Below are 11,680 nucleotides of genomic sequence, written 5' to 3'. Positions count from 1 at the left end.
GGGTGGGTGGCAAGAAGCCTCCCACTGTAAAAGCCTTACTGCTAAAGCAGGAGAGTGCAGCAGAGAGTGTGGGAGAGAGGAGAGATGCACTTTAAGGCACAACTCTGAGTACTGTCTGTCTCTCACACACACACACACACACACACACAACCGCGCCCACACACACGTTAGATATGCATGCATGTGTACCAGTGCTGTGCATACAAATTTAACAAGCTAGACATGCTAGCAGGTTGAGATAAATTCACAGACGGTGTCAGTGTGCAACACATCCTTGCTTGTGATCTGGTTTAAATCGGATGTTTCTGAAATTATTTTTTCTTGTTCTGTCAAAAGCAGTAAATTAAATTAGCAAAAACATCGAAGATGAAAAAAAAATTGTTAGAATAATTTACAGTGCGCTGGAGAAGGTTTATTTAATTAATTTTCTTTCTGATTTCTCTTATATAAAGAGAAAACAAAACACATTTTTGGCAACCACATTACTGGGAACCACCTCTTTAAACATCAGGAGCCGACTACCAATCCTGCAACACACCCACACACACACACACACACAAACACAAAACAACAGCCACCCTAGGTAAAGTAACACCACAATAGGTAAAGTAAGAACAATCAAACATTGCTTGTTTCAGTGAAAGCTAGAGGTAAACGCAATACAGCTTATTATAGAAAAAAACAGCTTATTAGAAAAAGGTCCAAATATTTCTTAAGTAACTTTTAGAACATCAGCAGAACTTCTTAGTACATCCAGCTTCTAACAGCAACTTTTCTAGGCTCTGTTCTTTCTGAAATAAATAATCTGATAATAAATTTAACCATAAAAACAGAAATTAGAATTCAAATAATCGAATGATTAAAACCAAGAACTAAAAAGTAGATTTCTCATAAATATATTTGAGTCAACACAAATTAAAATTTGAAAATCAATCAAAAATGCACATATTAATAAAAAATGGAGAAAAATGCACTGAAAAAAGGGTTCATGACAAACATAGCAAGTGGTTGCACACAAGTGAAACATATTGAATTGTTTCATGTAAATTTGCTTCTTTTGGCCAAAATAATTTTCATGTATAGCACATTTTATTGTGTGAAAGTACTTGCCTCCATTTCAATCATGTCAATTCAAAGTATTGTCTCTCAGCATAATTATAGCCCACCTCAGGTAACTTATGACCCATCTAAAATACTATCAACATAACCATGATGTAGCTAACACTACTGCAGAGAACCATTGAACAAGAAACATGTATACACATATTTATAGCTGGCGACACCTACAGAGGTTTTTCTTCAGTTCAGACTGATAGGCAGTGAAGAATAGATAAGGTGACCTGTTAAACTGATGATTAATAATGTCCAGAAAGATCAACCACAGTCCAAACATCCACTTTATAAACTCTGGAATCTCCGCTGTTCCCCTCCTCACAGCCTCACGTAGCTGGCTACCCTATTCATAATGGGTATAGCACATAAACATTTCCATAGGGGCCTTTCCTTTTCCGACCTCCCCCTACCAACCCCTTTGATTTTTGCTCTTTCTCTTTCTCCCTCACACACACACACACACACACACACACACACACACACACACACACACTCGTACCTTACATCTCTTTTAACCTTGGCACAGGAAATGCTTCCTTGAATGGAAATGTAAATAATAGAAATTCACCATCATTGCCAGATGTGGGTTGGGATGCCATCAACATTTTTTTCCCTTTCTCATTATGGTAGAGTCCCCCCCCTCTCTTTCTCTCTATTGGTCTCACTCTTTTCTACCCCCCCCCTTCCCTCCTGAAAGAGGAAACTACGGGACCCCCTGCTAACCTCTGACCCAGTGAGGTCAGCATCCACAGAATTCCCAGATGTCAGAGTTCAGAGCTGCCGTTTGGAGGCTCAGGTTTCGTGCGGGTCTGTGTGGCGCCAGGACGCTCGCCTAGTCACTGCACCGAGCTCAGCCCGTACCTGCCACCCAGCCTGAGGCTTCCATACCCCCACCGCTCTGCAGACTGAGCTCTCCGGTTATCACTGCAGTCCCAGAGCTGATAGAACACTCACCCTCTGTGACATCACAATGGAAACCATTAGTCATTGTTACATCACCAGTTCGGAATGGATTACAATCCCTTTGATGTTTTGATTTCTATACGAAAATGTTTGACTTTTCTGGAAGTGTGCAATATTTCAAACTAGACAGGTTGTGCTTCGCAGCTTCTCAACAAATCATCCTCTGTCCACCTCTCAGAAAACAGTCCTGAAACCCAAGACTGAAGAGACAAATTTTTTAGACAAAATTCGGAAACATTCAGAAAAGCAAACAATCCCACTGAACACTTTATGATTTTCGAGATATGTGTTTTTCAATGTATTCAGTAATACAGATGTATTACTGTATATTATGTATGACTCTCATTTTTACACCTTGTAGCCTGTATCTTATCATAATGATGTGTTCTTTAATTGTAGCCAGAAATTACACATATCCTTTATTTCTAATGATGGAACAACCCTCTACAGAAACCATTCAATCAGCCCCCTTTGAGAAATCACACCCACCCCCACACACAGACCTCCAGTCACCATTGTATCTATGCCTCAGGTCCCCACAGGCTCACAAAACACATGTAGTAGAACTTGCATAGTTTACTTTTCATATTCTATAGATTTAAATGTAATATCACCTACATATACAACATGTACAAGTTATAAACATAGGCTGTAGTATGTAATAATACGGAATACTATGCATTTCAGATATAATGCAGCCTGATGAACTGATGAACTGAACAGTAACCGTGCTTATATAACCCGAACGCTAACCCTGCTTATATACAGTATTTAACAGTGTTGGTTCAGCCTTCAACTCAGTGAAGTTGAATTCAGTGAAGTCTTTCATTTTACTTGTTTTTCAAAAAAAAAAAAAAAAACAACAGTGAGAAGGAAATCCGACTAGCCGTCTTCACTTTGATCGACCCCTCATTGGCTGAACGTTACAGACGTGTAAAGTCAGCTATGTCGTTCTCACGTAGTCTAAATCTGCGCATGCAGGCCTGTGTGTTTTTTTGAAACTCCATGCGAATCTTCTTGGTGGGCGTGGCCGAGCGAACGGCCGCGTGACGTCACACACATGTCTCCCGGAGACCAAGGGAAAAAAAAAAATCCGCCACTTATTCTTCATTTCAGCGCGTTTATTCTCCATCAAACCGCACCTCCTTCAGTATTTCGTTCGCCTGTGATATTTCATTGTTTTTAGATGTCGTTTAAAGCGAGACGGAAGAGTCCAAACGGAACTAACGCGCTCCTATAAATGACAAATTCATGCTTGGGGAGACGGAAGTTGCTGAAAGTGAATTAAAAGATGATTTCCTTGGCGGTTGTGCGACTGAACCTGAGCTGTCAGCACTGCTCACTCGCTCGTCCTTCGAATGAACGGACATCTCGGCACAGAAGGCAAATCACGAGCTTTTAACGCAGAAGAATTAATTCCACGTTATTATTTTGGTAATCACAGCCACATCTGATGGATAACGGTCTGTACAGAAATGGAGAATAAAGGCTTAAACGAAGCACTGGCGGTTTGGGCCAATTTAGGGACGAATTTATGGCAAAGGAATAAAAGAGTGGAGAAAGTTTTTTATTATTATTTCTCTTTTATATAAAATCTTCTTGTTGAGAACGAAATCTTTCAGAAAAAAAGTCTTGCATTAAAAAAAAAGAAGTGCAGAATTCCTCAGTTTGACCCTAATGAGATTTAACACTTTGACACCTTTGTCCTAAAAGTGCAACAGAGTTTATAAATGTGCCTTCATTTGCAGCTCAGCTTAAAGTGCATGAACTATTTTAGTTTCAATGATTTTTTTTAGACCTTGTAATTGAATTTGCATGTTATAGTGCCCGCACACTAATACTACATCTCATCAACTGAAAGTGGGTGGAATCTCAGTACAGATCTTGTCTTGTGGTGTTTCAAACTAATCATGTTTGCTGAACTGCTGCGTATTAGTAGAACACAAACATTTCTTCCACTGTGTGTTTACAGTATTGACCACAAACGTCCAGAAGAGCAGAAATATTACAGTATGTCTGATCAGATCAGGGGAGCATGTTTTGCAAATGATTTCTCCACACCTTCGCAGCTGGTCCTTGGAGAGATTGTTTTGTACACCAATACCCTCTAAACAGTGGTGTTAAACAACAACTCATTGACTTTTGTAACACTTTTCAACACTTTTTGTGTGATGTTGTTTTCCATCCTGTGTTAAAACACAGCCCAAGGCGTGCTCTATATCCATCACTGGATAAAGGACTGTTAGTTATAACACAAAATCTGTCGTCTCCAGCTGAACACACTGATGTGTCTAGTTAGAGACAGAATTTAAAAGTGTACTTTTTCCTCTAAATCAAACAAGCACCATTTCTGAAGGCAACATCCACATTTAGAAACCCTTCCCCAGTGACACTGTGCTGTCAGACCGAAACAGGTCTGAGTGGAATTTGAGAAACACCTCAAAAAGTCTATTTTTAACCTCTTGTTTATGACTGACGGACAGCCCAATGCCTTCTCCGTCACATGTGTGAACTCTTGTCCAGTTCTTGCACCGTCAGGATTGCGGTACATTAATCAGTGGCAGTTAGCCGTTGTCTTTATTACCGTTTCATCCACGCTGCACTCCCAAGCATGTATATGTGAGCTAAATGGAAGGTTTCTGCTCTTATCTCCCAACATTGGTTCCCTCAGGCAGCGAGGATGAGGATGATGAAGAGCCTCACTGACAGCAGAATGGAAGAAATGAGGCACAGGCCTGGGTGATCGATCACTTCTGTTATTGATCATCTGTGTGATTGATTGGTTTTCACTGGGGGTGGAATGGACATGTGGTGTGGTCCTGGTCAGGCTGCTGGGAGAGAGCAGGTTAAGAGCTGTGAGCTGGCTGCTTGCAAAGTATGGAGAAGAGTTTTGAAAGCACATTTGCTATCTTGCTTGCTGGACACATGAAAGAGGATTTGTATGTGTGAGTTTGTTTGTTTTTGTCCTTTTTTGTTATGAAAAAAGTCACAATGTTGCAGGAAAAGCAGGAAAAGTCAGGGCTAAACCTCACAAGCAACAATATGCCCCTCACTTTGTAAAGTGTTTTTTTGTTATTGTTATTATTATTTTTTACAAAAGGTTCAAAAGCTGAACATGCAAAAAATTTATTTTTGTTTACTGAGGTTAAGATCACGTGTAGATTTAGGCTAAGAACAGTGTACAGTGTACAGTATGGAATTAATGAATTAGCACACTCTCAGGAAAAAAAGGTCAGAACTGTCACTGAGGCAGTCCCCCCCTTGCCACTGTAGTGGTACCCCCAAGGGCACATCTCAGTACCTTTAGTCAGGGAACGTAATTATAAAATAATCACTAAAATGAAACTTCCTAAGTTGTACTGACTCTATACTTCCTGTCTCGTCTCCAGGCTTTTTATTTTATTGTTCTGTTTTAAAACATTCGGTTATGAAAAGGTACAAATATGTACTTTTCACCTGGAAAAAACTTATTTAAGGTGCACAATTGAAACTTAAAAGCACTGTTGTATTTGTGCGGGTAGATTTAACAATGCTTGTACCTTGATGAATAACAAATGTACCTGCACAGAACCTGAATTTCTAACCGTGCCGTCAAAAGAGATATTGAGTAAACATAATTAACAAAAAATTACACAGAAGCTTCAATAATTAAATATAATATCATTTTCAGTAGTTATTGTGTCCACTGTTTACATTTAGCACAGCTTTCACTCTTTTCAGATGTTTTTTCAAGGAAATCTGTTTTTCCACTCCTGAGAAGTCTAGTCTTAGAAGTTGGTTGCATTTTCTGCTTCTCACCATCCACGCCATACCACAAACAGGTATGTTGAGGTCTGGACCAGCACCTTCTTTGTATGATTAGTATATATTCTTTTTCATTTTCTCAGTGAGGGCTTCTTGACAGCTACACATCCTTTCAGACCCATAGCACTGAGTTGTCTTCTCACAGTGGAAGGATGGACGGAAACACCTGTGGGTTTTTTCAGATCTGAAGCAGCTTGTTTTTCTTCTCTCTCTCGAAGATGAGAGCTATGCATGCTGTTTATCTGATGGGGACAGTTTTGGTGGTCTACCAGGTTTGGTTGGCTGTTAGAGGCCCCATTTTCTATCTCTTTTGTTAAGTTTTTGAACTTTAGTTTAGCAGAAACCTTTTCACTTATTTTTCGTTGACTTTCCCCTCAAAGTGGATTCTCTCATATCTAATCTCCTCACTAGCATCTCCTGAAAAATGAACTTCTACTTGATAGCGTACCTGTGTGTGTACAAAAAGTGAATGTTGAAGTGAAGGTGAAAAAATGTTTTCTCTCTCTCTCTCTCTCTCTCTCTCTCTCTCGTGGCCCCACAGTAGTCCTCCATGTTGTGTGTGTGTGTTAATACCCAGGTTCGACTTCAGACGAATTCCAGGCCTTTGAGGTCTCAGTGCGCATACCTAATGCATCAGGGGTCAAAGGGCAATAGCCCCCAGCTAAAGGCACGGCCATGACGAGAGGACCCTGTTCAAACAACTCTGAAATTCCAGGTTCCCAGCTCAGGAAGGCCGAGAGGAGGGGCAGGGAGGAGAGGAGAGGAGAGAAGAGAGAAAAGGACTACAGAGAAGTAAAGAGCGCTAAAGGGAAGAGGTACAGAGAAGAGAGGTGTCTCTGAAGAGGAGAGCAGGTCAGGGTGGGGATCCCCCCTCCCACCTCTCTCTTTCTGTGGAGTAGAAAATGAGTTTGAGGGTCAGGAAAATGGAAACCATCCTGTCTTCTCCACACCATGAGACAGAGAGAAATAAACAGAGAGAGAGAGACAGAAAGAGAGAGAGAGAGAGAGAGAGAGAGAGAGAGAGAGAGAGGAAGAGAGGGAGAGTACATGCCTTACTTTGGAATAATCTTGGTTGTGCCTTACTTTGGAATAATCTTGGTTATGCCTTACTTTGGAATAATCTTGGTTATGCCTTACTTTAGAATAATCTTGGTTATGCCTTACTTTGGAACAATCTTGATTATGCCTTACTTTGGAATAATCTTGATTATGCCTTACTTTGGAATAATCTTGGTTATGCCTTACTTTGGAATAATCTTGGTTATGCCTTACTTTAGAATAATCTTGGTTATGCCTTACTTTGGAATAATCTTGATTATGCCTTACTTTGGAATAATCTTGATTATGCCTTACTTTGGAATACTCTTGATTATGCCTTACTTTGGAATAATCTTGATTATGCCTTACTTTGGAATAATCTTGGTTGTGCCTTACTTCAGAATATTTTTGGTTATGCCTTACTTTGGAATAATCTTGGTTATGCCTTACTTTGGAATAATCTTGGTTATGCCTTACTTTGGAATATTCTTGGTTATGCCTTACTTTGGAATAATCTTGGTTATGCCTTACTTTGGAATCATTTTCGTTGTGCCTTACTTTGGAATAATCTTGGTTATGCCTTACTTTGGAATAATCTTGGTTATGCCTTACTTTGGAATAATCTTGGTTACGCCTTACTTTGGAATAATCTTGGTTATGCCTTACTTTGGAATAATCTTGGTTATGCCTTACTTTGGAATAATCTTGGTTATGCCTTACTTTGGAATATTCTTGGTTATGCCTTACTTTGGAATAATCTTGGTTATGCCTTACTTTGGAATAATCTTGGTTATGCCTTACTTTGGAATAATCTTGGTTGTGCCTTACTTTGGAATATTCTTGGTTGTGCCTTACTTCAGAATAATCTTGGTTATGCCTTACTTTGGAATAATCTTGATTATGCCTTACTTTGGAATAATCTTGGTTATGCCTTACTTTGGAATAATCTTGATTATGCCTTACTTTGGAATAATCTTGGTTATGCCTTACTTTGGAATAATCTTGGTTATGCCTTACTTGGGAATAATCTTGGTTATGCCTTACTTTAGAATAATCTTGGTTATGCCTTACTTTAGAATAATCCTGGTTATGCCTTACTTTGGAATAATCCTCGTATACAAATAGGTAAACAAATAGGAAATTGGAAACAATTGCAATGTAAAGGGATAAATATTGCATGTGATTTGTATGAAAATGGGGATTGATGTAAAGAAATATAACCTGCGTGGAAAGCACTGTTTGTAAGTAATTTGGTTAAGGCATTGTATTCAGGCCAAATTCAATGTCAGAAAAGAGTAACCCTGTGATTGAAAACCTAAATCTGCAACATGAAGCTCACAAAGCAGCTGCGTTCTGTAGAACATCTAATTAGTTAACTGGTGATACATGTACTGATCCTTACGCAATATAGCAGAAAGATTTGGGTCGTAATATTGCTGATGATGCGTGGTTGAGAATCGTGTCAAGTATAGGTAGAAATATTATAGAGGTTAAAGGACAATTCATACGGTACATCATTTTACACCATTCAGCTTCTGATGATTTGTGCACCTTTTATATGATTTGGGAGATCTCAGTAACACATCCATTCTCAGGTAAAACTCTTGAAAGACTGGGAAAACAGGATTTCTGCTACCTTAGCTTTGCCTATAGGAATAGAACAGAAATTGCCAATATAACAAATCACAAGTTTACTCTCATAAAAGTTGGTGTGATTCCAGCTGCCAGTATAATACAGAATAAGTGGACGAGCTCTAAAACTCCTCATTTTAAAGAGTGGATTGACAAATAGATTGAAATCACATCTTATCAAGTTATGCTGGGGTTGGGAAGAATTAATGCTGAGAAGACAGTAAATATACGGGACAGTTTTTGGCATCACATACAACTGATTTGAATTTAAAATGCAAATATTGACCTTCTATTCTTATTCTTGTTCTTATTCACTGTTTTTTTCCCTTTTTCTCTTTGCTTCTTTTGTTTTTGTAATGAATGGCTACATTACAAAATTATACATGCATGCTGTTTTGTATATCACTAATAAAAGATTAAAAGAAAAAGACACAGTTGTTGCCAAAAGCAAGTAAACAGAAGTACAAATTTGAGTTGATCTGATGTATTTTGTTAATATGTAAATGATGTAGACATTTGCATCACTTTTTTGGATGTACAAAATTGTCTTTTTATCTTAATCAGGTGGTTAAACAGGTTCAGAGACACAGTTTAACATTATAACCTCATTAATAATCAAGAAAGGTGAGAGCGAGGAAGAGTGGAGAGAAAGAGGGCAATGGAAAGAGGGAGAGAAAGGGGAGAGATAAAGTGATTCAGTAGAAAGAGAGAGAAAACAAAGAATGGGAATGAGAAAGGATAAAGTAAAAGAGAGGAAGGTGAAGAGAGAAAGAATAGATAAAGGAAAAGAGATCTAGAGAGATAGAAAATAGAGAAAGAAATTTTTAAAAAGGAGAAGTAGAGAGTGAAGAGTGTGAGAAGGACAGGAAGAGTGAGAAACATTGAAGGAGTGAGTGTCAAAGATGAAGAAATAAATAAAGAGAGGATAATAACAATAACAACAGCAACAACAACAATAATAATAATTCTGCATTAAGACTTATTCTTGCAGTGTAAACATTTTCACTTAAAAAGTACAATGATACGGATGTAGAGTCAATAAAGGAGTTTGAGATGTGTGTGATAATTAACAATGTATGGAAGAGGATAAAGTTACATATTTAAGGCATCCTAGGGGATGTGTTCACTTATTTTCCCCTAGAAGATCAACAAAACATGATTTGGCCAGTGGTGGCAACATCTTTGGAAACAGCTGTGCATCATTTGGTTGAGTGGGGCAGAGAAATATTACAGTTTAAGGGTTTAAATTTTTGAAAATGTTAAAAAAAGTATTACATACAGTGTATATACATACAGAGAATACATGCAGGTAACTTACAATAATGCATGCAGGTAATGTAAAGTATAAATACAAGGGTTTCCAAAGTTTACAGGAGAAGGCAAAAACATTCTTAACTTCTAATGTAGGTTAATATAAACGGATTTGATTCCAAGCAACTTTGGATCTTTTATTTTTTGGTCCATTCATCAACTGCTGTGCTCAAATGAGGTAAAAGTTGTGATACTTTTTTCGTTTTTTGTTTTTGTTTTTTTTTGGACAGTGACAGTATTTAAACTGGTGTTGTTAATGCATAAACATAAACACAGAACCTGTCCACTCAGCTGTGAGTGCAGAGAGAGAGAGAGATCGAGAGATCAGCAGAGACTGAGAGAGATACTGACAGACTGAGACCAGTGAACGATAAACACACCGATTCAGAGAAGACGGACGGACCAGTTTGACCATTTTTTTCACCCCTTCCTTCTGTCTTTCTTCTCACTCTCTGTCTCTCATTCTTTCTCCTCTCTCATTTACTGTTCTGTCTATCTCTGTCTGTCTCTTCTCTATCTTTTTCTTTTCGTTTTGTTTTTCTTTCTCTCACCCATTCCCTTGTCTCTCTCATCTAGTTTCAATCTCCCCTCTCTTTTTCTTTTTCTTTCCCATTTCTCCTCTCTTTCTTACTTTCTCTCAATCCCTCTTTTCTTTCTCTCTCTCTCCCTCTCTCTCTCTCTCTCTCTCTGGTTGTTTTTCTGCTCTATCTTTCCCTCGATGACACCCTGCACTCTGTTTCACCCTGTATTTCACAGAGAAGTGGAAGAATGTGAAGAAGCCTCTGAAGACCAGAACAACTCACATCACCTTGTGAAGGAAGAGAAGAGAAGAGAAGAGAAGAGAAGAAAAGAGAAGAGAAGAGAAGAGAAGAGAAGAGAAGAGAAGAGAAGAGAAGAGAAGAGAAGAGAAGAGAAGAGAAGAACTGAGAAGTTATCTGTAGTATAGACGTTGCTCATGGTTATTCACGGTTCTAGGGAAAAAACTTGCAATTGCAGTGTGTACGTAACGTAGGTTTTAGGACCCTTATAAAAGTTCTTCACACATGCATGTCTTCTTTGCAAAAATGGCTCTTTGAAGAGAGAGTGAAAGAGAAAAAAGACAAAGAGAGATAGAGAGAGCTCTGATAAAACTCTCTTGATTGATTTTCAATAATTATAGACATCTTTAAAAGAAATAATGTGCAATAATGTTGCATTTCTTTGCTATATCTAGAATATTCTTTGAATCATGCATCCATATTCCTCTCTCACTCGTTTTCCTTCTGCCTCACACATCATCCTTCCTTTCCAGAGCATCTGAATCCATCTGTGATGACGATTCTCTCGTCCTGTGCTGTGAGGTGTGCATGTGTTGTGTATCAGGGTAGAATACTGATGAACTGCAGACTATAGATCAGTCACTTACACCAAACATGACTCACCATCTCTCTCTCTCTCTCTCTCTCTCTCTCTCTCTCTCTCTCTCTCTCTCTCTCTCTCTCTCTCTCACTCTCTCTATCTCTATCTCTCTCTATATATATATCTCTCTCACTCTCACTATCTCTCTCTCTCTCTCACTCTCTCTATCTCTCTCTATATATATATATCTCTCACTCTTGCTATCTCTCTCTCTCTCACTCTCTCTATCTCTATCTCTCTCACTCTCGCTATATCTCTCTCTATCTCTCTCTTTCTCTCGCTCACTGTCTCTCTCTCTCTCTCTCTTTCTCTCTCTCTATCTTTTTCTCTCTCACTTTCTCTGTTTCTCATTCCCTCTCTCTTTTTCAGTTGTTTTTTTTTTTCATGTCATATTCATTTCAGGTCCTGGGTTTAATGTGTT

Source organism: Pygocentrus nattereri, chromosome 20 (genome assembly GCF_015220715.1).
Source record: "Pygocentrus nattereri isolate fPygNat1 chromosome 20, fPygNat1.pri, whole genome shotgun sequence".
NCBI lineage: Eukaryota > Metazoa > Chordata > Actinopteri > Characiformes > Serrasalmidae > Pygocentrus > Pygocentrus nattereri.
The sequence above is the reverse complement of the archived record's forward strand: the minus strand, read 5'-3'. Positions refer to the sequence as shown.